The 23,063-nt window shown below is 40.6% G+C and overlaps 1 pseudogene; it reads right to left on the minus strand.

Moving 5' to 3' along the window:
* Positions 1 to 7,671: 7,671 nt before the first annotated feature.
* On the minus strand, positions 7,672 to 8,047 carry LOC127634240 (immunoglobulin kappa constant-like; annotated as a pseudogene).
* Between the last annotated feature and the right edge of the window lie 15,016 nt (positions 8,048 to 23,063).

The raw sequence follows: 23,063 nt of genomic DNA on the forward strand, positions 1-23,063 counted from the left end.
TGTTTTCACAGATGTCATATTTGAATGTAATTCATCACTTTAAACAATAGATTCAGAAATGAATGAAAGTGGATGAGGATGTGCTGCTGTCACTGATATTCTGTGTTGAATCATGAGGAGATGTTCCAGTATACACAAGTCCAGATGTTTATTTTAGGAGTTATAACTTTCATTATATGACTTATATGATAGTCGTAGAATGAACATAGACTGTTTGCACAATGTTATCAAGCTTATCAAGTCAGATCTGAATCTCTTTAGTTCGATTACTTCAGCATTCAAACTGTGTATGTTGATAAATAACTCGTCAGTCTCTGTGATTTTGACAATCTTGGAAGCTGGTCTGGGATAAATTGGCCAAATTATTATTATTATTATTTGTTTTGTTTTATATTGACTGCAGAATGTTGTTGTGATGACATCACAATCAGCCCAGTTTGCTGTCACCCCCACTTCTAAACTCGTTCTGGTGCCGGTGGTTCCCGCTGTTTCCAAAAATGATTAAGGACTCAATAGAGCAGAAGTGAAACTGGTGTGTTCCAGTTCAGATCATTTAACCAATCAAACAGTGAATCTGAGAGTGTGAAAATCACATTTGCATTGTCAGTGTGGAATGATTGTGTTTCTCTCAGAATAGATCAGATCTGTCTCCAGTGACCATGTTCAATCCACAAGAGGATTCATTTAGTTTTACCAGTAAATGCATCTGTTCAGAACTGTTCAAACAGTGAAGACATTGTAAATACCAAAATCTTTCATGACACATTCTGTATTCAGTTTTCTCTCTCAGTGTAAAGTCAGATTGATCAATGATGCACTTTAAGTCAAATGTAACTTGTTCAGAAGCTTTATTGAATGTAACACAAACACATTGAAAGATCACACAGTGAATCGACTCTTTCAGTATTCAGTTGTAAATCACTAGAGCTGCGAGACACTCAGATACGCTCATCTTCAGAAGAAACATCATTCAATGCCAGTGGCGGCTGGTGATAATTTTTTTTTAATGCTTTTTTTGTGGGCGAAAATAAATACAAAGCAATACCAAAAAGCATGTTGACTACTTGAACATAAATTTTGCTCTCCTTTCTTTCTGGCCAGCAAATTTCTCAGTGACTCTCTGATTAAAGTCAGTCATCTCAGTAACAAGTCTCTTTTCCACGGAGAGCAATGCCAGTGCATTCAGCCTCTCTTTGTTATGCTGGGTGAGGAAACAGGACAAGACAGGCGAGAGGTGCGGATCCAAATGCAGTTTTTAATGACTTTAACACATAAGAAATAAAAGGTAAACACAAAGGAAAGTCCACGATGGGAAAAACTGGGAACTTGAAACACAATGAAACAGATTATCACGATAAAACAAAACACAAACAAAACTAAGAACTTGGGTAGGGAACACGGACCAGGCTAGGAATCATAGAAGAAGCGAGCGACAATCGACAGAGACTCAACAAAGAACCAGGGTTTAAATACACAGACAAAGTGGAGACAGAACAGAGACACAGGTGGAAACAATGATGAGTGCAGGCAGTGAGGGAGGCGGGAATTGTGGGAAATGTAGTTTTAGACAAGGACAGTGAAACACGGGGCGGACAACAAAGAAAACGTGACATGGAGCGTGAACGGTGACGGGTGCAAAGGAAAACACGGAGCAGACAAGGAACCAAGACAAGAAAGTGAATAGAGAAACATAGAACACAAGACAACTGTGAACATGACAGAATAAAAGAAACTACAAAAAGACTACAAAACCAAAACAGGAATTAAACTAAACTTCACGATGACAGTACAAAAACAAAAGACAACAGGGAACATAACATAACCCCCCCTCAAAAGGACCGGATTCCAGACGGTCCTAACAAAAAAAACAGAAATACCAAAAACACAGAATTACCAAGGAGTGAGGGGGTAGACCGGGAGAAAACAGATAGATGAAAGGGGAACAAGGGACACAGAGACCATCCAAGGAGGCACAAGGGACAAATAGGCAGTCCATGGGGGCACAAGGGGCAATTAGGCAGTTTATGGGGGTACAAGGGACAATTGGGCAGTCCACGGAGGCACAAAGGGAAAAGAGAAAGTTCACGGGGCACAAAGGGAAAGGAGTCAGTCCATGGGGGCACAAGGGGCAATTAGGCAGTCTACGGGGCACAAGGGGCAATTAGGCAGTCCATGGGGGCACAAAGGGACAGGTTTAGGAGGCCAGGGAGGTATTGACCGGGCCTGGACAGGTTTAGATGGCCTGGGGCTGGCCAGAAGGCCAGGGCCGGTTCAGGGGCCTGGGAGGAGGCCACAGGACAGAGGCCGGTTTTGGTGGCCTGGGAGATGGCCGTGGGGCAAGGGCCGGTTCAGGGGACCTAGGAGGATGAGTGGCCACTGGGGAGGCCGGCGGAACAGCGTGAAGCGGAGCCAAGGAGGACCTCTGAGGTGGAGCAGAGGGAGGCTCGGGAGGCGAAGCCAAGGGAGGTGATGGCTTAGAAGGCTCAGAAGGCGGAGCTGAGGGAGGCTCAGGAGGCGGAGCCGTAGGAGGCTCGGGAGGCAGGGGCGTGGGAGGCTCGGGAGGCTCTGAGGGTGGAGCCGTCGGAGGCTCGGGTGGCTCGAGAGGCGGAGCCATAGGAGGCGAGGGAGGTGGCGCCGTAGAGGGTTTCAGAGGCGGAGACCTGGAAGGCTCTGGAGGCGGAGCTGAGGGAGGTGGCGCCGTAGAAGGTTTCAGAGGCGGAGGCCTGGAAGGCTCTGGAGGCGGAGCCAAGGGGGCTCAGGAGACGGAGCCGTAGGGAGGCTCAGGGGCGGAGCCGTAGGAGGCGGAGCCGTAGGAGGCTCGAGAGGCGGAGCCGTAGGAGGCTTGAGAGGCGGAGCCGTAGAAGGCTCGAGGGCTGAGCTCTAGTAGGCTCTGGAGTACCTGGGAGCAGGGCCGTAGGAGGCTCTGGGGGCGGAGCCGTAGGAGGCTCGGGAGTCTCTGGGAGAGGAGCCAGTAGCAGGCTCGAGAGGTGGAGCCGTATGATGCTCAATAGGCTGAGCCGTGAGGAGGCTCGGGAGGCGGAGCCGTAGGAGGCTCGGGAAACGGAGCCGTAGGGAGGCTCGAGAGACTCGAGAGGCGGGGCCCTGGAAGACTCGAGTGGCTTGAGGGGCGGAGCCCTGGGAGGCTCGAAGGCTTGAGGGCGGAGCCCTGGAAGGCTCGGAAGGCTTGAGGGGCGGAGCCCGGGAGGCTCGAGAGGCTTGAGGGACAGAGCTTTGGAGGCTCGAGAATCTCTGGAAGAAGAGCCGTAGGAAGCTCTGGAGACTTGGGGGCTGAGTCCTAGTAGGCTCGAAAGGCTTGAGGGGCGGAGCCCTGGAAGGCTCGAGAGGCCTGAGAGGCGGAGCCCTGGGAGGCTCGAAGGCTTGAGGGGCTGAGCCCTGGGAGGCTTGAGAGGTGGAGCTCTGGAAAGCTCGGGAGGCGGAGCTCTGGAAAGCTCGGAAGGCGGAGCTCTGGAAGGCTCGAGAGGTGGAGCTCTGGGAGGCTCGGGAGGCGGAGCTCTGGAAAGCTCGGGAGGCGGAGCTCTGGAAACTTCGGGAGGCTCGGAAGGCAGAGCTCTAGGAAGCTCGGAAGGCGGAGCTCTGGAAAGCTCGGGAGGCTCGGAAGGCGGAGCTCTGGAAAGCTCGGGAGGCGGAGCTCTGGAAAGCTCGGGAGGCTCGGGAGGCGGAGCTCTGGAAAGCTCGGGAGGCGGAGCTCTGGAAAGCTCGGGGGGTACTGGCTCTTGGAAGGTCATGGCCACTGGCGCTGGCTCTTGGACGGTCATGGCGACTGGCGCTGGCTCGCTGACATCGGAGGCTACAGGCGCTGGCTCGCTGACATCGGAGGCTACAGGCGCTGGCTCGCTGACATCGGAGGCTACAGGCGCTGGCTCGCTGACATCGGAGGCTACAGGCGCTGGCTCTGGGACATTTGAGGCTAACGGCTCTGGCTCACTGACGTCTGAGACTACTGGCGCTGGCTCGGGGACGGCCGAGGACTCAGGCTCACTCACAGTGACATGCGTGGGCTCTAGCTCGCTCACCGTGGCTGACGAGGACTCAGGCTCGCTCACAGTGACATGCGTGGGCTTTAGCTCGCTCACAGTGACATGCGTGGGCTCTAGCTCGCTCACCGTGGCTGACGAGGACTCAGGCTCGCTCACAGTGACATGCGTGGGCTTTAGCTCGCTCACAGTGACATGCGTGGGCTCTAGCTCGCTCACCGTGGCTGACGAGGACTCAGGCTCGCTCACCGTGGCTGACGAGGACACAGGCTCGCTCAAAGTGACATGCGTGGGCTCTAGCTCGCTCACCGTGGCTGACGAGGACTCAGGCTCGCTCACCGTGGCTGACGAGGACTCAGGCTCGCTCAAAGTGACATGCGTGGGCTCTGGCTTGCTCAAAGTGACATGCGTGGGCCGGAAGGTGGAAGCCCGTCTTCTCTCCCTCCTCCGGGCTGACGAAGTGGGCCGCGCTGGCTCGTGGTAGGTGACTGGCGTGAGGGTCGGTTCGCAGACAGGTGGGGCTGGTGTTACTGGGGCCGCCGGAGGTGGTCGAAGGGGCTCCACTGTGGATGGCGAGGCAGAGTCCTTCTCAGCAACGCCCATGGTTAATGGTGAGCCGCAGACCCGCAAAGTCATCTCCACGAAGCTGCAGAGAGACCACTGCGTGCGTGGCGGTGGCAACCGTTCCCTCAACGAGGCGTTCAGGTTGCCCCTGAAGTAGACCACCAGGGCAGAATCCGGGAAGTCAGAGACGCTAGCCAGCCTGAGAAAGTACGCCAATGTGGCACACCGCCGGTCGGTCCCCTTGCTTCAGGCACAGCAGCCGGTAATTGGCCTGTTGGACCGCTGGATCCATTTTGGGTCGATTGTTCTGTTATGCTGGGTGAGGAAACAGGACAAGACAGGCGAGAGGTCGCGGATCCAAATGCGGTTTTTAATGACTTTAACAAATAAGAAATAAAAGGTAAACACAAAGGAAAGTCCACGATGGGAAAAACTGGGAACTTGAAACACAATGAAACAGATTATCACGATAAAACAAAACACAAACAAAACTAAGAACTTCGGGTAGGGAACACGGACCAGGCTAGGAAACATAGAAGAAACGAGCGAAAATCGACAGAGACTCAACAAAGAACCAGGGTTTAAATACACAGACAAAGTGGAGACAGAACGAGACACAGGTGGAAACAATGATGAGTGCAGGCAGTGAGGGAGGCCGGGAATTGTGGGAAATGTAGTTTTAGACAAGGACAGTGAAACACGGGGCGGACAACAAAGAAAACGTGACATGGAGCGTGAACGGTGACGGGTGCAAAGGAAAACACGGAGCAGACAAGGAACCAAGACAAGAAAGTGAATAGAGAAACATAGAACACAAGACAACTGTGAACATGACAGAATAAAAGAAACTACAAAAAGACTACAAAACCAAAACAGGAATTAAACTAAACTTCACGATGACAGTACAAAAACAAAAGACAACAGGGAACATAACACTCCTGGGTCATGGTGTTTCTGAGAAAAGTTTTTAGTCTTTTCAAGGTTGAGAAGCACCTCTCAGCTTCAGCCGTGGTCATGGGTGTGGTAATGAGAACTTTTAGGAGAGTCACAGTTTAGGAAAAGACTTCTTCGAGATTATTCTCCATAAACAGCTGGAATAGGTCCACAGCACCACGGCAGGCTTTGAATTCTTCCTTGCTGTAGATGAGACTGAGCTCTGTCTTCAGCTTGCTTCCACTGAGCATCAGTGCACGCTTTCATGGTGCTGCTCAATGCATCTTCAGGAAAGGTATCCTTGTACTCATCAAACATGTCCCCTGCAACAAGGTGGCACAGACAAGGTGGTCTGTGAAGGAGAAACAGCTCCCTAGTGTGTCCCAGGATCACAGACCTATAGAGATAATGAAATATATATATGTAAATGTAAGGTAGTAACCTGGAGTAGGCCACTAGTTGTCACAGTTGCAATGAATTTCAAAATAAAAATAAAGCCATTTGAGTTTTTGTCCCATACAAAAGTAGTGGCTTCATATTTCATTTGATCATTTATTTTTATGTTGCCAATTTATTATTTTTGGGATGCTGTTGTATAATATTAAAATTATGATTTTTGTAAGGATTTATACCAAACAAAAAATGTTTTCTTGAGTCTGTAGAATATTATATGATGTGGGCAGGACATCTCTGCAGCACAACAATAATGTAAAATGGTATTTTGACTAATTTCTATAACAAACTCACCTCTTTCATGCTCCTCTGGTCTGAGCCAGCGCCTCTTTATTGGCCGAGAACCACTTCTTTGCTCACCAATGGAATGGAGAGAGTTTCCTTTTTTCTTCCAGCTGACGCCTTGTGAAAGGGTTTTTTGTAAATCAATGACAGAGTTTGGTTTAACTGCTGCCATTATCTCTGCGAAAGTGATCAGCCTAGCAAAGTTTTGGCGAAGTCACCTGCGACTTCGCAGTAGTGGCCAAGAGCGTGAATGACAGGTGACGAGAACCAATCAGATTGGATAAAATAACATGTATCCAATTCTGATTCGCCAGGCACGCAGCGACCTGCGCCCGGAGGAGAATCTTTAAGAAACAAATTAGAGACCAGCTTCAGGTCACATGCTGCCCAAAAATTTAAGGACATCCATTTGTCCGGCGTCTCTCGCCCGTGAAACCGCATGAAACATATTGAAAAACATAGAAACTAGTTAACCGATTAAAGACAGTTTTTATTAAATGCTGAGGCTCTTACTACCAGCCTGCACATCGTATGAGTAAACTATTTTATTTTTTTATTTTTATTTCATTTTTATATAATTTTTGTATTTACGTACATTTCTGGAATTTTGATGGGGGCGGCGCCCCAGCGCCCTCTATTGACAAGCCGTTCAACGCTCTAAACAGCGACTCTTGTGGAACGAGACCTGATGAAGTTCTCCATTATGAGTTACTCTGCAGACAAACACCTCTGACTCTTCCCAGCATGCTTTGCTGAGGGTCAGGCCACTATTCCTCCTGTAGCGGCCATCCTGGTCACTCTCTGCACTGGTCAGAACCCCCTCTGTGACCTCTGACCTTTCCCATCATAGATACTTTATTGATGTTTGCTCAGTTGTTGTTATTATTTATAATCAATTAAAACAGGTTTCAGAGTAATGAATCATTTCACATTTAGATTCAAACTTCTTAATTGTTTATTTTGTTTTATGTATTTGTTTTTGTATGTGTGTGTGTGTGTGTGTGTGTGTGTGTGTGTGTGTGTGTGTGTGTGTTCATGTCAGTTTGAGTGCATGCTGTCATTAGTGTATATGTCAGAAACTGTGTTTATCTTTCAAATCACCTCAAATATTTATGCAGATAAAAAAATGTGAAAACTCATTTTATTTAAAATAGAAACTTTTCTCAATTGTTCTCAGACTTTTGGACTCCACTGTACAACTGTAAGTAAAACTTCTAAATATATTGTTACATTTACTCACTATATTATATGTACTATATGTTTGACTTCCCTAATTTGACTTCATGATCTTGTTTCATAATGTCTCTGCAGGTGTTTTCATGCTTCATTGAGTGAAGATTATTTATAAAATGTGAGAGAAAGTCCTGATCTAACTAATGACACAAATAATATCAATAAATCAACTTTTAAACAAAGACAGAAAACTTCAAATAATGTAATATTTTATTAGTTTATTGAATTTTGACAAGAGAAATCTGAAAGACAAAAGCACACATATACTTGTGTGAATAGAAGTCACTGTTAGTCTCCATGTGAGACATGAGTGAGAAGAGCAGAAGAGAATCCAGAGGATCTACTCAGAACACTGATCTCTCCTCACTTCTCCAGTGACTGACAGCTGCTCTTTCTGTTTGGCCTCACAGCTCACTGTGACCGCCTTCATCCACTCGTCCTGAGAGAGAGTCAGACTGCTGCTCCAGCTGTACAGACCGCCCTTCTCCAGGACCCCAGCACTGCTCTTCTCAGACCTGCTGCTCCCGGTCCACCTTCCAGCTCAGGCTCCAGTCTGAGGGGAAGCCCTTGTTGGCCACACACATCAGTGTTGCTGTGTTCTTTGTGGAAATCTCTTCACTGGAGGGCTGGCAGGACGCTCACTTTAGGACTAGTGATGCCTGACAAATACACAATAGACAACTTCAAAAGAAGAAAAGATTTCTTTCTCCAGATTGAAACTAAATCAATTACATTAGTCAATTATATATTTTGAAGATCTTTAAAGATATCATTGAAAACTTTCAACATTAAACTGCAAGTTTGTTTCTTCATGTTGATCTGTTCAATCATATAAAGAACAATTTATTTCCCCAAAGACTCTGAATGACCAAAATGATGAAATGATGAATAAAGTTCACATATCTTTATATGTTTGCAGTTTGACTTACACAAAAGTTCAAGAATATTTTCCTTCATAAATTTCTCTTTCTACATTAAGAAATAACTATGAAAAGACATTGCCCAACCTCAAGAGAATAGAAAAGAAAATTCTGTACAATGATGAACTTTTAACAGTTCATTTGGTGAAAGAATTCCTCCAGTAAAACTTTATATGTTACATATTACATTAAGAAACATTTCATATTGAAGGAGCATTTTTATGAACTCTTGATAATGTTCGTCATTTAAACACAGAGTCATTTAACATCTCCAAAAACTGAATAACATCTCACTTCTGTACCAGCAACAAATTCACATGTGCTGACAAAGTGTAAATTAAGTGTCTTTAAAGTTCACCTTCATTTCTGGAAAAACAGCCAAATTATTCAATCTGTCTAATCAGATCAACCCTGTATCACATGAAATACGTTCCGAGGAAACTATTTTGCAAATCGCAATTACGTTACATGCCAACATATAAGCAGTGCTATTACGTTGGTCCTTAACGTAATATAAACAGTGCTATTACGTTGGTCCTTAACCTAATATCTCCAATCTATTGCAGTGCTATTACGTTTGTCCTGAACATAATACATCCAAAGCCGGTTTCTTTTCACACGTAGCAGCTAATGCTGTTCATTTTGTGTTAATTATTTACTCCCTTTTTTCTCATTGGGCTACAAAATATTATCTATGCCAGGGCGAGTCAAATGGCGGCACCCAGATCATTTTTATCTGGCCATCCAACTGGTTTTTGATGTTTTAAACCCCTCGCAATCTGATATCAAAATCCCCGCAAAGGTTTAGCGCGTTCAGCGGTGAGTTTAACAACGCACGTGATCATTCAGCGGAGAGTTTAACAACGCACGTGATCATTCAGCGGTTTGTTTAACAACGCACGTGATCATTCAGCGGTGAGTTTAACGACGCAGCGGTGAATTTATCAACACTCAACTGCAGGTAAAACGGCATTCAAAGGTGAGTTTGACCAAAGCAACCCTCAACTGCAGGCAAAACGACATTAAAAGGTGAGTTTAACAACGCTCTAAGACGCTTGCAAGTAAGCAGTTTTAGCGTTTTCTTGTCATAGGTAGGACACTGCTTTAAGAAGCTGGATAACTTATTTTTATCGGAGGTTTGATTAAAAACTGTTGACTCAGGACAATACGTTGTGTTTAGAAACTTTAGATTTGTAAGGTGGCCATTTCTTATGACGATAAATGATAGAAGAAATTATAAAAAAAAATACAGCTTTCTGCACCAAATGTGCAGGCTAGCAAAGTGCCGAAGTTATGACGTCACTTTGTAGGCCAAAGGCGGAAGTGAGTTAGCAATTTAGCACTTTCGGTTCCCTCGCCCTAAAGTCTATGTTTTTTTTTTTTATTAATGGGTTTTTGCTAAATCGCCTGAAATAAGGTATGTGGTTAACAAAGCCTCTAAATATTTTCACTTCCGAGTTGTCCTACAAAGTGACGTCATAACTTCGGCACTCTATTCAGTGAAGAGTGAAGAACGATTAAGCCAGATTTGTTTGTTTTACAGCATAATTGTTTAAAATCCACTCAAAAATATATAATAAACAACCAAATAAATCCATAATTAACAATACAATTGATTTCATAACTACAAAATTGTGGCTCATCACAATTTTTCAATAAGAAATAAAACAATTAATATACAATAATAAGTAATGCTGTCATAAATTATTGACTGATTCATATATATATATATAAGAAACACAGATTAAGAGAATACTGGTGTGAAATGTTCAATTCTGTTTTTTTTTTTCTCTCTCTTTTCTTCTTTAGGTCCCTCAAATTTGGCATCTTCAAAGCACCACAGACACACACAAAGGCACTTTTAAAAGCCACGCCCATCTTGTTACTAGTGTACTCATCAGTCAGTCTCTCTCTCTCTCTCTCTCTCTAATATTTTCAAAACTCCGACAATAATTGATGTCATGGCAACGCGTAGTGATGCAGTTGTGGAAACACGTGCAATTTCCCCCTTGACGTACGTGTAGCAAATATCATTACATTTTAGCTAACTACTTGCATTTTCATTCAACAGCTTGGATTTAAACCCAAAACTATATTAGACAATTTGGAGAAAAACTGTTAATTACCTGTTTTTAAAGTGATAATAAAGAATATGTTTCATTTCATGTTAGATGTGAGATTTTGAATTGGCTATTCTTTTAGATCTATTCATGGGACCTATATGCAACGTTTGATTACGTTCTGCAACTTTAGGATATAATTGCATCCAAATATATCCTAAAAATATGATTAGGCCTATTATTCATCATGGGACGACATGACTACAGTCAAACCTGTATATTTCATGATACAATTTAAGTCATTTTTCATACATATTTGATCAGCTAATATACAGTATTTATGACATGAATTTGCGGAGCAAACATGCATCCCTGATCCAACCTTTACTGTCATTGGATCCCAACTAACGTGTGTGTCAATGAGTTATCAGTGTGTGTGCGTGTGCGCACTTACTCTTCTTCGTTTGTTGATTACAATAGTCCAGACAGCCCTCCGAAAAACAGCGTCCCCAGCTGTGTCTACAACCATTGCGCATTTGTTTCTGTCACTTTAGTCACTACTAGAATGTTGTGCAGATACAGATTGTCTGAAATAATTTCATGACTAAAAGTAAACCCATTTAAAAACTGCATTATATTACTCAAAATCTAGACTGCAATTTAAAAAAATAGAGAAACATTATGTATTGTGTTTGACCAACTACATCATTGAAAAACCCAGGTGATTTGATTCTACAAATAAATTAAAAAGTACACATAATAATGCTTCCAAATCTGACCTTTTGTTAGTCATTTAGATTTGACTTAAGTTAAAACATTGTCCAGTAGAGCATAATACAGTATACAGGCCTTTGCTCTTTTGATACTTATATTATGACCTCAACACTTATGCACAAAGATATATTTATTAATGGCTATACAGAGTAAATGTCCAGAATAATGAACCATATTACGCTCATTAAAAGATGGAAAATGAACAAATGAACGATATTCTTTTTTTTATTTACACTGATTACACATACAACTCTAAACATAGCAGCTTCTTGCCAATGTAAATAGCTATTTGAGTTATTTTCTGGACAAACATCCTATCACATGGACTCCAACATCTCATTGTAGTTTTGTAGTTTTCACATCTGCTATAGCTGCCATAATTATTTCAGCGGCAAAGGCAGGACAAAGGCTCCCAACTGTCCTTCCATTTGGTCCCACTGTTTCAAAAGAGAGTAAGAAATCATATGAGAAAATGCAGCAACTGTTTTAATGTCTTATTCACTATCCTATTTAACTTACTGTAAGTACAGTAGGGGCTACTGTTTCTGTAACGAAAGTGAAAATACTGTACTACCATTCAGCATACACAGCTTTATATACACATGACTGAGTGTCCATATTTCAATAATATAATTGACAGACTTTTTTTTTACTATAGATAGGACTGCAATAATAAGAACATGTATATTATGTAATGTAAGCCTTGTTCTAATAGCTGTCCAAGTTAACAGGTATAATGTTTCACCTATAAAAGATGTGGTTAGATTCATTTCGTTGCATAGTTATGTCTTTAATAATGATCATTGTTCCCTCTGTTTGTATTCACACACAATTCTCATGTACAATTCCTCTCTAAGATTTGTCTCATCAGGAACCTCACTTGGGTGCAAGATGGTTAAATCGCTTCCTCTGATTCACAACGCTTGTTCAACCCAGACAGCTCTACACCACAATTCAGAAATGTGTAATCACCCAGGAATGTTCAAGTGTTTTAATAAAAAATCTATTCCTTGCTTCACCAAGGTCTTGTTAAATTGATCAAAAATGTTAGTAAAAACCTAATTATTTACGGATGAGCTAAAACACTTCATCATTATGACACAAGTTTCTTTTTTGTTGTATTTAAATAATTAATTATAAATCTGTCATTTCCAACAGTGATAGACATTTGCAACATAGGCACTGGTAAACAATACATATTTTCATGAATTTAATGCCACCTTGGTGAATGAAGGTATAATTTTCTCAAAGAAACACACACATTTCCTGGTGATTCCAAAGTTTTAAAGCAGAAGCTCGGTAGATCTGGTCATTTCTTCGCTGATCGTGACTTTTGTTGTTGCATGATTTCTCCACGAGCTCCCCCTACAGCTGTGGGCCGTATATTTCTCAACACTGTAGTACAAACAGCTCACTTACGGCACCCTCCTCCCCTTCTCTGTAGTTCTCTACCGCTGCTCATGTGCGTTTGTTATTATCGAGCCCGTAAAGCAGTTTGTGTCTCTCGCTCATTCTCACTTATCACGAGACTTCCAATTTTTATTTTGCCGGGACGGTAGAGCCCAAGTTGCAAGGTTGCTTTTCCGCGTGGGAACGCTGGGGGGAGCTGTGAAAGTCACCAACTTCACCAGAACAGGTTGTTGAACCATCCAAATGATTTCTAGTCAGTTTTATTAACTTAAAATTGTTACCAAGTTCTGCTTTAAAATGTAAGGGTTATCCGAGGTTCTACATATTCAACAGTATACAAACATTATGGAATATACAGGTGGCAGACTTGCACATAAGAAATCCCACAAGACTGACAGCCTGATTGTGTCTGTCTACTTGTCTAGCCTGGGCAATGTTGTACCAATTAATACCACCCCAAGCAGACCCACCTGGCGTAATTGTAATTAGCTGACCAGGATTCAAACACTGGCCATTTTGATGAGGTTGTGCTGCTAGGCAGCGACTTAAAGTGCTGCACCACATACGGGTGGTCCACAGTACTGATCATACACGTTTAAATGTGTGCCAATATTATGGCAAGACAAGACACTAAACTAAAAACTACACTTTCTACCTACTCATTCTCTACTGATTTCATTCACTAATAAGTGAATTTGTACACTTTACTGTAGCCTTGGGTTAAAAACTATACAGAGCAACCAAAAATGCTCTTGAAAACATCAAAACCAATGGTTTTCAAAACCACTCGAAGGACCCCCAGCCATGCAATATATTAGACCAGGGGTGTCAAACCCGGTCCTAGGAAGGCCAAGTTTATGCAGGTTTTCTCTTTTCCCTTGTACCAGACTGATGGAGAAGCTCACTAATTGGTTAGGATCTCCCCTCACCTGGCAGTCTAGGTCCTAATTATGCTCTAATTGAAGGCCCTCCATGGAACAGGTTGCCCCACCCCTGTATTATATGTATTCCAGAGCAACAGTAGCAAAACTGAATCTACTTGGAGTGCTTGCTCAGGGCTAGAACAAAACTGTGTGGTGATCAGGGGTCCCCTTGGAGAGTTTTGATAATCACTGTTCCAGGACATAGAGTGTGTTGTAATGTTGCCTAAAATTCATACATACCAGGTCGCACACGGACGCCATCGAATAAATCCCTGAAAAAGATGCATATGTTTTTTAATCATTCAACATTTACATTAGACTTGTTGCATTTAGTAAGTTAACCCTAGGGTTTTTGGCACCTTGACATCGAGCCAAACAAGCCCTCATCAGCTTATACCCCCGTTATAACATTGGTCGAGTTAAGCTATCAGCTGATTGACTAAATGCATGTGCTAATGGATCCAAACGGGCTTCGTACATTAACCCACTAATAATGCCCAGAATCATACCAAACTTTGACAGTAGTACAAATAGGTTCTGCACTTATAAAATGAGGCATAGCAAAGTTTGTAAGGACAGCAGAAGTATATTTAAATAACACATATCTGATGGGTGGCTGCTAATCTCAGATTCTACCGCACCAGATCCCGTGACATCACACACAGAGCACATCTCCTCCATTTAGTTATAGCTTCTCGTCCGTGTATTCAGGTTTGAATATGTACGGTCGACCTTTGAAATTGATCCACTCATTGTCGCATTCGATGCTCACCTCAAACTCAGCTATGCTGCTATTCGCTCGTTTCTTGCTTGTTTGTGTCTTCCGGCAATTGATGTTTTGCTCTGTGCGTGATCTCGCGGGATGTCGTGCGTTAGGAGCCATCAGGCAAGATTTATTTATATACTTCTGGTGTTCTTACAAACTTTGCTATGCCTCGTTTTATAAGTACAAAAACTATTTGTACTACTGTCGAAGTTTGGTACGATTCTGGGCATTATTATTGGGGTAATGTACTAAGCCCGTTTGGATCCATTAGCGCATGCATTTAGTCAATCAGCTGATAGCGCTTTCTCGACCAATGTTTTAACAAGGGATATAAGCTGATGAGGGGTTGTTTGGAATGATGTCAAGTTGCAAAAAACCCTAGGGTTAACTGACTCTGAACCATCACTTTAAATGTCTTACAGACATTTATTATGCAAAATGTATATTTTATGAACCAAAAGCAATTGGGCTTCCAGATTTGGGGACTTTATTTAAAAAAGAACATATACTAATTGTTATTTTGCAAAGTTATATCAAAAGCATGAATCTAGACAGACCCTTTCTCTCAAGGTGATGTACTGTAACACTTGTGCTAGCTAGGGCTGGACCCGAATATCCGAATATTCGAATATTCGTTCAGTGGGTTGGTATTCAATTTGAAAATGTGACATTCGAATATTCGTTTTTTTTTTGTTTTGTTTTTTTGCACACCTGGCATCCCCCTCGAAACGGTTCTCATTCACGCTTGAATATGTTTTACACTATAAAATCTGGTGAAATATAATACTTAACATATAACTTCGTTATAGCTACTTAATAAATATATTTGCTTCTTCTTGGACTACTAAAAGTGTTCCTGCACAACGGGAGTATTCTCTGGCTAGAGCGCAGAACAGCGGAGTTTGTATGGACAGAAGTGCACGCCTGAGCTTGTATTTTGCGTTAAGCTGCGTTGCTTTGACATTGTGGAACATAGAATAATAGAAACAAAATGTATTATCAATTTTACCCGTTATTATCAATCTAAATGAATCTACTGCGAAATATAGGATACTTTGAGATTTTATCACGCCACCACCAAAAAAAAAAACAGCAGGAGATTTCAATGCTGATGCAGTCCAATGATGACGAAGAAGAACACGGAGAAGGCGCAAAGAAAGAGATGGAGCAATATTCGAAAGACACTACTAAAGTACAGTCGGGCCCACTTGCATGGTGGAAACAAAACAGTGACCGCTACCCTAAACTGGCATTTGCAGCCAAACACCTCCTTTGCGTTCCGGCCACTTCAACTCCATCAGAGCGGATTTTCTCAAAAGCTGGCTACGTCGTTAATAAGACCCGAAGTTCCCTTTTACCTGAAAATGTGGACAAACTCATCTTCCTCACACACAACATGAAGGGAGTGTAGGTAGACTGCAACCTGTCCTGATTGTGATTTATTTGAAAGTTCAACTTTTTCTGTTTATTGAAATGTGAGCTGCGCTATTTACACTAGCCAGTCTACAATTTGTTTTCGCAATCGCATTAATAATTTGAAATTACCTTGTTCTGTTTACAGTTTGTTTAATTCTATATAAAGGAATTTATTTTATTTAAACTGTTCGTTAATTGAAATGTGTGATGTTATTGAAATTGTTATTGCTCTTTATTTAGGCTATTAGGCTACAGTTCGTTCGTTCATTTATTTTTCGTTTTTCTTTATTTAAATTTCGTTTTTCTTTATTTAAATTTCGTTTTCTAAATTTAAATTTCGTTTTTATTTTTTATTTATTTAAATTTCGTTTTTATTTATTGAAATCTACCCTACTTTGTCAGTAAGAAAAATATTATAAGACTACCTTATTAAAAATATTGCTTAAGTTAACAGACCTGTGTGTGTGTGTGTGTGTGTTTTATATCACTAATGCAGTGTCTGTTCTAGGAGCATAGCTCTGCTCGCGTGAGGCGCACCGCTTCCTGCTCGCGCTGTTCTGTAGTTTATTAAAAGTTTATTAATTCTGAACGTGTTGCATCTCACCTGTCTATCTAGGCTATATTGCACCAAATAGACACTGCACTCCCTTGTGAAGTCGTTTGGATGAACGGTTCTCGAAATAATCAAAATGCAAACGGACAGACAGACATAGCCTATAGAGATTCCGAAGCTTCGAAGCTTAAAAAATGGTATTCGGACCAGCCCTAGTGCTAGCTCTACCCTTTTCTTCCTGAGTGAGAGAGTTGACTGATGGATCAGGCCGTTAAATAAGTACTTCTAACGATTTAGGAACATAGACAATTTATAGGATTTTATTGTATTCACTTTTAAGAATTTGTTTAAAGGGATAGTTCACCCAAAAATGAACATTCTGTCAGTTTTTACTCACCCTCATGTTGTTCCAACCCCGTAAGACTTTCGTTCATCTTCGGAATACAAACTAAGATATTTCTGATTAAATCTGAGAGCTGGATCACTCCTCCATAGGCTTCTAAGGGATTGAAACTTGTTCCCAGAAAAGTTATTAAAGACATCGTTAAAATAGTCCAAGTGACTACAGTGGCTCAATCTTAAGTTTATCGAGCGACGAGAATACTTTTTGAGTGTAAAAACAAACAAAAAAATGACTTTATTTCAACTATTCATTTCCTTCTCTGTGGGCCTCTAGTCAGTTAAGGTAGTGTGATAGCGTGAGCTACGTCACACGCAGGCTCACTATTGGCCGATGCTGGTCATGCGTGTGATGCGTGTGACGTACAACAACAGAAGCTTACGCTGTTACACTAGTGAACTGACTAGAGGCCCACCGAGAAGGAAATTAATAGTTGAATAAAGTCTAGGGCTGCAACAACTAATCGATTATAATCGATTATGAAAATCGTTGTCAACGAATGTCTTTATCAATTAGTTGGTCTGATTACGTCACGGGGATTGTTTACTGGTGACTGGTTGAAACAGGCCAATCATGATGCTCTCTGTTTAACATGCGCTTCATGAGGCACACAGGCACACACACGCAAGGTCTCTCTCCCTCGCCACTCTGCCCTGCGCACGGATGGTTTGGAGCACAGTCTCTTCTGTCTCGCATGCGCGCTCATGATTCCGTGAGTTTGAACTAGTTTGCGGGCACCAGGGAACCGCGATCAATGTGCGGGTGACTCCCAGAACTTCCGGGAGACTTGGGATGTCTGTATTTTGTTTCGAGCATCAGGTTGTGCAATCAGTTCGCTTCGCAACATAAGTGATGGATTAAAATAGCGCCACCGCAGAAATAGGTGAAATTAAAACGGTGTTTACAATGTGAAGCACTAAATATAAAGGCAGTTAATAACAGCAGCAGTAAAATATTGTTTAGTTTGTTTAGTCACTGTACTCAGTGGTTTTCAGCGAATGCTTGTGCACTAATGCATCATTTTTCCTGTCCTTTTAATCAAGCCTGTTAGCTTGATGCGTAAGTTACCTCTATTCCATTCTCTTTTTATAGCATTTGTCTTAAGTTTTAATTGTTTTTCAAACGCGATCTACTGCGGCTCTACGTTCAAACGCTTGTTTTCAGTCTTTCTATATTTATTTTATCAATTTATCCTTATAATTCAATTAATTTTTAATAAAAATTACATGAATTATATATTTGAGATGTTTTTAGTTTGTGTCTGTGTAAATTTGTTTTAACAAAAATTGTGTTAAAACATTATATGTTGGATATAATTTTTTTTTACATTAATCATGGTTGGCAACTTGCCATCAGCAATTATCATTAAAAACAATGCAAATATTGAAATTAGTAAAACTCAATGTGTGGCTTTTGTACTTTTTAAAGTACACTTTTACACATAAATACCCTTGTGGCGAGCAGTCCCGGTTTTATTTAGTTATAATAAACAAAAAATCAAATAGAATTTTTATCTGATTAATCGAAAAAAGAATCGTCCGATTTATCGATTATCAAAATAATCGTAAGTTGCAGCCCTAATAAAGTCAGTTATTTTTTATTTTATTTTTTATGCACAAAAAGTATTCTCGTCAGCTTGATAAACTTAAGATTGAGCCACTGTAGTCACTTGGACTATTTTAATGATGTCTTTAATAACTTTTTGGGGAACAAGTTTCAATCCCTTAGAAGCCTATGGAGGAGTGATCCATCTCACAGATTTCATCAAAAATATCTTAATTTGTGTTCTGAAGATGAACCAAGGTCTTAGGGGGTTGAAACAACATGAGGGTGAGTAATTACTGACAGAATTTTCATTTTTGGGTGAACTATCCCTTTAAGCCCTGCTCCGCTCTCTGTCTACCTAGCCTGTGTTTACCACTGTCTTGTCATAAAAAAATACCACCCCCACAAAAAAAACAAAAAAAATATTTATGAAATCTTTATGAAAGAATCAATAACTTACCAGATCCCCTCTTGTTTTTAGAATCTTTGAATAAAGAAAGTTTCCAGACGATGTCCGCTCTGCACATTCCTCGCATGGCAGACCTATATGATCACAACTGACATAAGCATTACGGAAGCATTGATGTTTTCTAATCAACATTATTGGATCACTTCAGAATGCAGTATATCAATAAGATGATAAGGAAAAGGAAACAAGATATTATACAGATACCTCACTTTTACATGTACAGGCAATTAAAACACTATGATCACCTTGATCTCAGATCTCTGTCTCGCTTTTTGGCAAGACAAGCACAGTAAAGGGACAAGACGTTCCAAATACTTACGTGTCTTTTGACAACTTTTTCTCCCTTTCTTTTTGGGACAACTTCTGTGTTGTTGGTGTCCTTGACTGCAACAAGTTATGATGGACAACAGTATTTATAGGTTAGTTTCTACATTTGTTTTTCATGGTTCTAAAGTGGGCCTAAACCCAATGTGAATGAATGCCTACCGTGCTCTGCAGGCTGAACCAAATCACCACACAATGTTGTTTGTGCCATGTCTTCACACTCAGCTACATCCATCGTGGAGTCTGTCACTGCAGCATCTGGTCCAGCAGAATACTCACACACAGTTTCATTTTCCTCCACACATGGGGTAAGGGTGAGCACCACAGTGTCAGTTTCTAAAGGACCTTATAACAAAAGAAGAGTGTCATATAATGTTCTACCCATTACATAATAACAACATTTTTCAAAGGTGGACATTAAAAAGAGACTTCACAGATACAGGCAATGTGATCATGTTTCATAAGAGCATAGTTGCAGAAAATGGATCTCCACATTAAATCTCAGAATAATTACCCTAGAGCTCTGGAAAATATTGAGAGACCTGCATTTTCTTTCAAGAGTAAATGGATGGTCACAAGCCATCAAACAATGCTGAGCTGGTTGAATATTTGCACCAGGAATGGCATAAAATCACCCAATATCAATGTCAAACACTGGTGGAGAGCATGCCAAGATGCATGATAGCCATTTTTTTTTAGACAATTATTATTATACAATTATGATTATTGCACCAAATATTGATTTCTGAACTCTTCCTAAGTTAACATATTAGAATTGTGTGGTTTAATAACAAAAATTAACTAATTTTCTTTTGCATAGTTTGAGGTCTGACAAACACTTCATGTTTTTGTTATTTTGACCAGATGATATTTTCTGCAAATACGTGATTTGAATGACAATATAAATATATGTTTTTAATTTTAGATAAATGTTTTCAATAGTTTATGGAATAAAACCAAAATTGTTAATTTCAACCAATTGCATACCTATCAATAGTAAAACCAGGGATACTGATGATGTTGCAGTGTTCATGTCATGGTTTCCCTGCATGTCTGTATCTTGTTTTTATGGAATTCCATTAATGGTTTTCCTAGTGTTTCCCTGTCTTGTGTCTAGTTTAATCCGGTTATGGTTTTTCCTTTGTGTCTGTGTTTAGTTTACTATATTGCATTCCTGGTTTTTAGTTTTTCCTGGACATGATTATCACACAGCGGTTATGGACTTCTTATGCTTCTTCAGTTCAGTTCCATTACTCACACCTGGTTTACATTATCGGAATTTATATTTAGTCTGCCCCTGTTCTTTGATTCTTTGTCAATCATTGTTTCTGTCAAAGGCTGTTGTACATGTTGTGTGCTCCTCCAATTCAACTTCAAGATTTAGGATAATGTAAATGGCCAGTTTTCATTTACCAGTATTATATTATTTATTTCACTTTTAATGATTGTTTTGTAAATCTCAAAAACTACTGTGATGCTTGTTGAGAAATGGAATGTTCAAACAGTTTAGAATGGTATAACTAGAAGGTAAGTCTGAATAAGATAATTAGTCACGATTGTAAATGGACTTTGTATAGGTCCCGTTTAGGCCTATTTATATTTTTTAATAATGATGTCTATATCCTACTGTACAAATAATATTCACCCACATATATACTGCCAAATATACTGCCAAATTCTCTGAAACTTCTTTGGAGACGGCTTATGGTAAAGAAATTAACATTCAATTCACGGGCAACAGCTCTGGTGAACATTCCTACAGTCAGCATGCCAATTGCACCCTCCCTCAAAACTTGTGACATCTGTGGAATTGTGCTGTGTGACAAAACTGCACATTTTAGAGTGGCCTTTTAGAGTGGCCAGCCTAAGGCACACCTGTGCAATAATCATGCTGTATAATTCACATCTTGGCATGCCACACCTATGAGGTGGATGGATTATCTTGGCAAAGGAGAAGTGCTCACTAAAGTCTTACATTTTTAGTTCAGCTCATGAAAAGTGAGGGCAAAAACAAAAGTTTTCCGTAAAAAATGTGTTCAGTGTGTGTTAATTGTCATTATGAAAAATCCACTGCATTACAGCTAAAAATTACTGTTATGGTACCCATCAATGTCTATATTTTAGCTATGCTACAGCGGATTCTAAAGATGTGTGGCTGGGTAGCAGCAATTCTTTTCAAATGGCAAATAATAATAGAATAATTGGTTTTACATGGTTACAATGTGAGATAATATTAATATAAAATACAGAATTTGGACAACTATTCATTTTTTCCAAAGTTGCAAGCCCATTGTACATTCTTTTGCACCTATAGGATACACAAACATCCCTTTCTACGTTAGTGTGGTGTTGACTGGAAAACAGTCTGTACCTTGCTGCATAATATCCTCTTCCTGACCAGCTGACTCCCTAGCAGGGATACTGTCTTCAACTTCAGCTACCTTCTCCTTCTCCAGATTTCGGGAGTGTACTTAAGAAACAGAAACAATTTCACAAACACTTTAGACGATAATTATGAACATTTAGAAATCACAAATATGAAATAATTCTAAATTAAATTATTAACCATAAATGTACAGTAATTACCACCAAATACATGTTTCAATTTTGAACATTCACTCACACTTCAGGATTGACCCAAAGACCTCCTTCAGCTTTCCCACAAGCTCCTCATGAAGATTCAGCCCAATGCTGCTGATGACATCTGCAGTAAATGTTGATTTTTTTTCTCCCAAAAGTAATATTGGGTAGTATCCAATAGCTTCAAGGCGATCCAGCTAAAATGTGATCACACCAATATATGTGTAAATTACATTGCAAGTACACTAGTAAACTAGTAACAAAGTAGTATTACTTATTTCTTCGTTGAATATGAAAAGCTGCAATATGATCTCCATAATGGACATATGGCTCTGCAACCCGATTTCACCCCTTGCTAACACGGGATTACACTGTACATTTATGTGTTATTCATACACCAAATTACAAGTTAGTGTGCTATATAGAAAAGACAGTTTTATATTGGGAACGGTTAAGGTTAGGCACACTTAATTTTAATTTGGTGTCTCTATAGAAAAATAAACACAACATTATGTTAGATGTACACCTTGGGGTGAGATCAGGCTATGATACAACTAGCCTATGCAATGTAAACCCCAAGAGTTCATTATTTTGTTAAAATTGAATGCACCTAATAAAGTCGAGTACAGTGATTTAAATATACATATCACAGGTTTAGAATAGCTACATGTTTAATACAAATTAACAGTAATGCTTATATTTCACATCATGTGAGTTCACCTACTAAGAGTATTTGGGTAAAAAATAAATGTACTTACATACAATGCAGATTAAAAATGTTCAGAATAATCTTAAATTAAAAAAGTCAAACTTTACAGTAAATTGCATTCTTATTAGTATGCACCACTTACCACTTTGAAGCTTGACTCTAGCACATGGGTTTGGTTACAGTTCTTCTTTATGTGTTTGACATATTCAGACTTCTGAGCTGCAAACTTGGTTCTGGCCTCAATCAGTCTTTTCTTTAAGGGCTGCTGTGCTTTGCAGTGAGGGCATTTTTTGCATGCAACATATATTAAATGCTGGCAAGCAACACACTGACGTTGGTTCTTCTTACCTCCCGGCATACCTGGATAAATACACTTAGCTTTTAATAAAAACAAATAAAAAAATGCCCCGACCTTCCGGACCCCAATATCAGTAAATCAGGGGTCGAAATGTAGAACTATTGTACTTACTTCTTAATGTGTTCGGTTGATCGATTGTTGTTTTTTTTGCGATCGTCTGCAGTCACGATGGCGAGAATGCACTCTGGTCCAGACGGGTGATGTCACAATAATCGATTCCCGCCAAGGCCTCCCGCTAAAATCCTCGAATCAGTATTTACAGGTGAAACTCGAAAAATTAGAATATCGTGCAAAAGTTCATTAATTTCAGTAATTCAACTTAAAAGGTGAAACTAATATATTATATAGACTCATTACAAGCAAAGTAAGATATTTCAAGCCTTTATTTGATAT

The sequence above is a fragment of the Xyrauchen texanus genome, chromosome 41 (genome assembly GCF_025860055.1).
Source record: "Xyrauchen texanus isolate HMW12.3.18 chromosome 41, RBS_HiC_50CHRs, whole genome shotgun sequence".
In the NCBI taxonomy this organism is placed as follows: Eukaryota; Metazoa; Chordata; class Actinopteri; order Cypriniformes; family Catostomidae; genus Xyrauchen; species Xyrauchen texanus.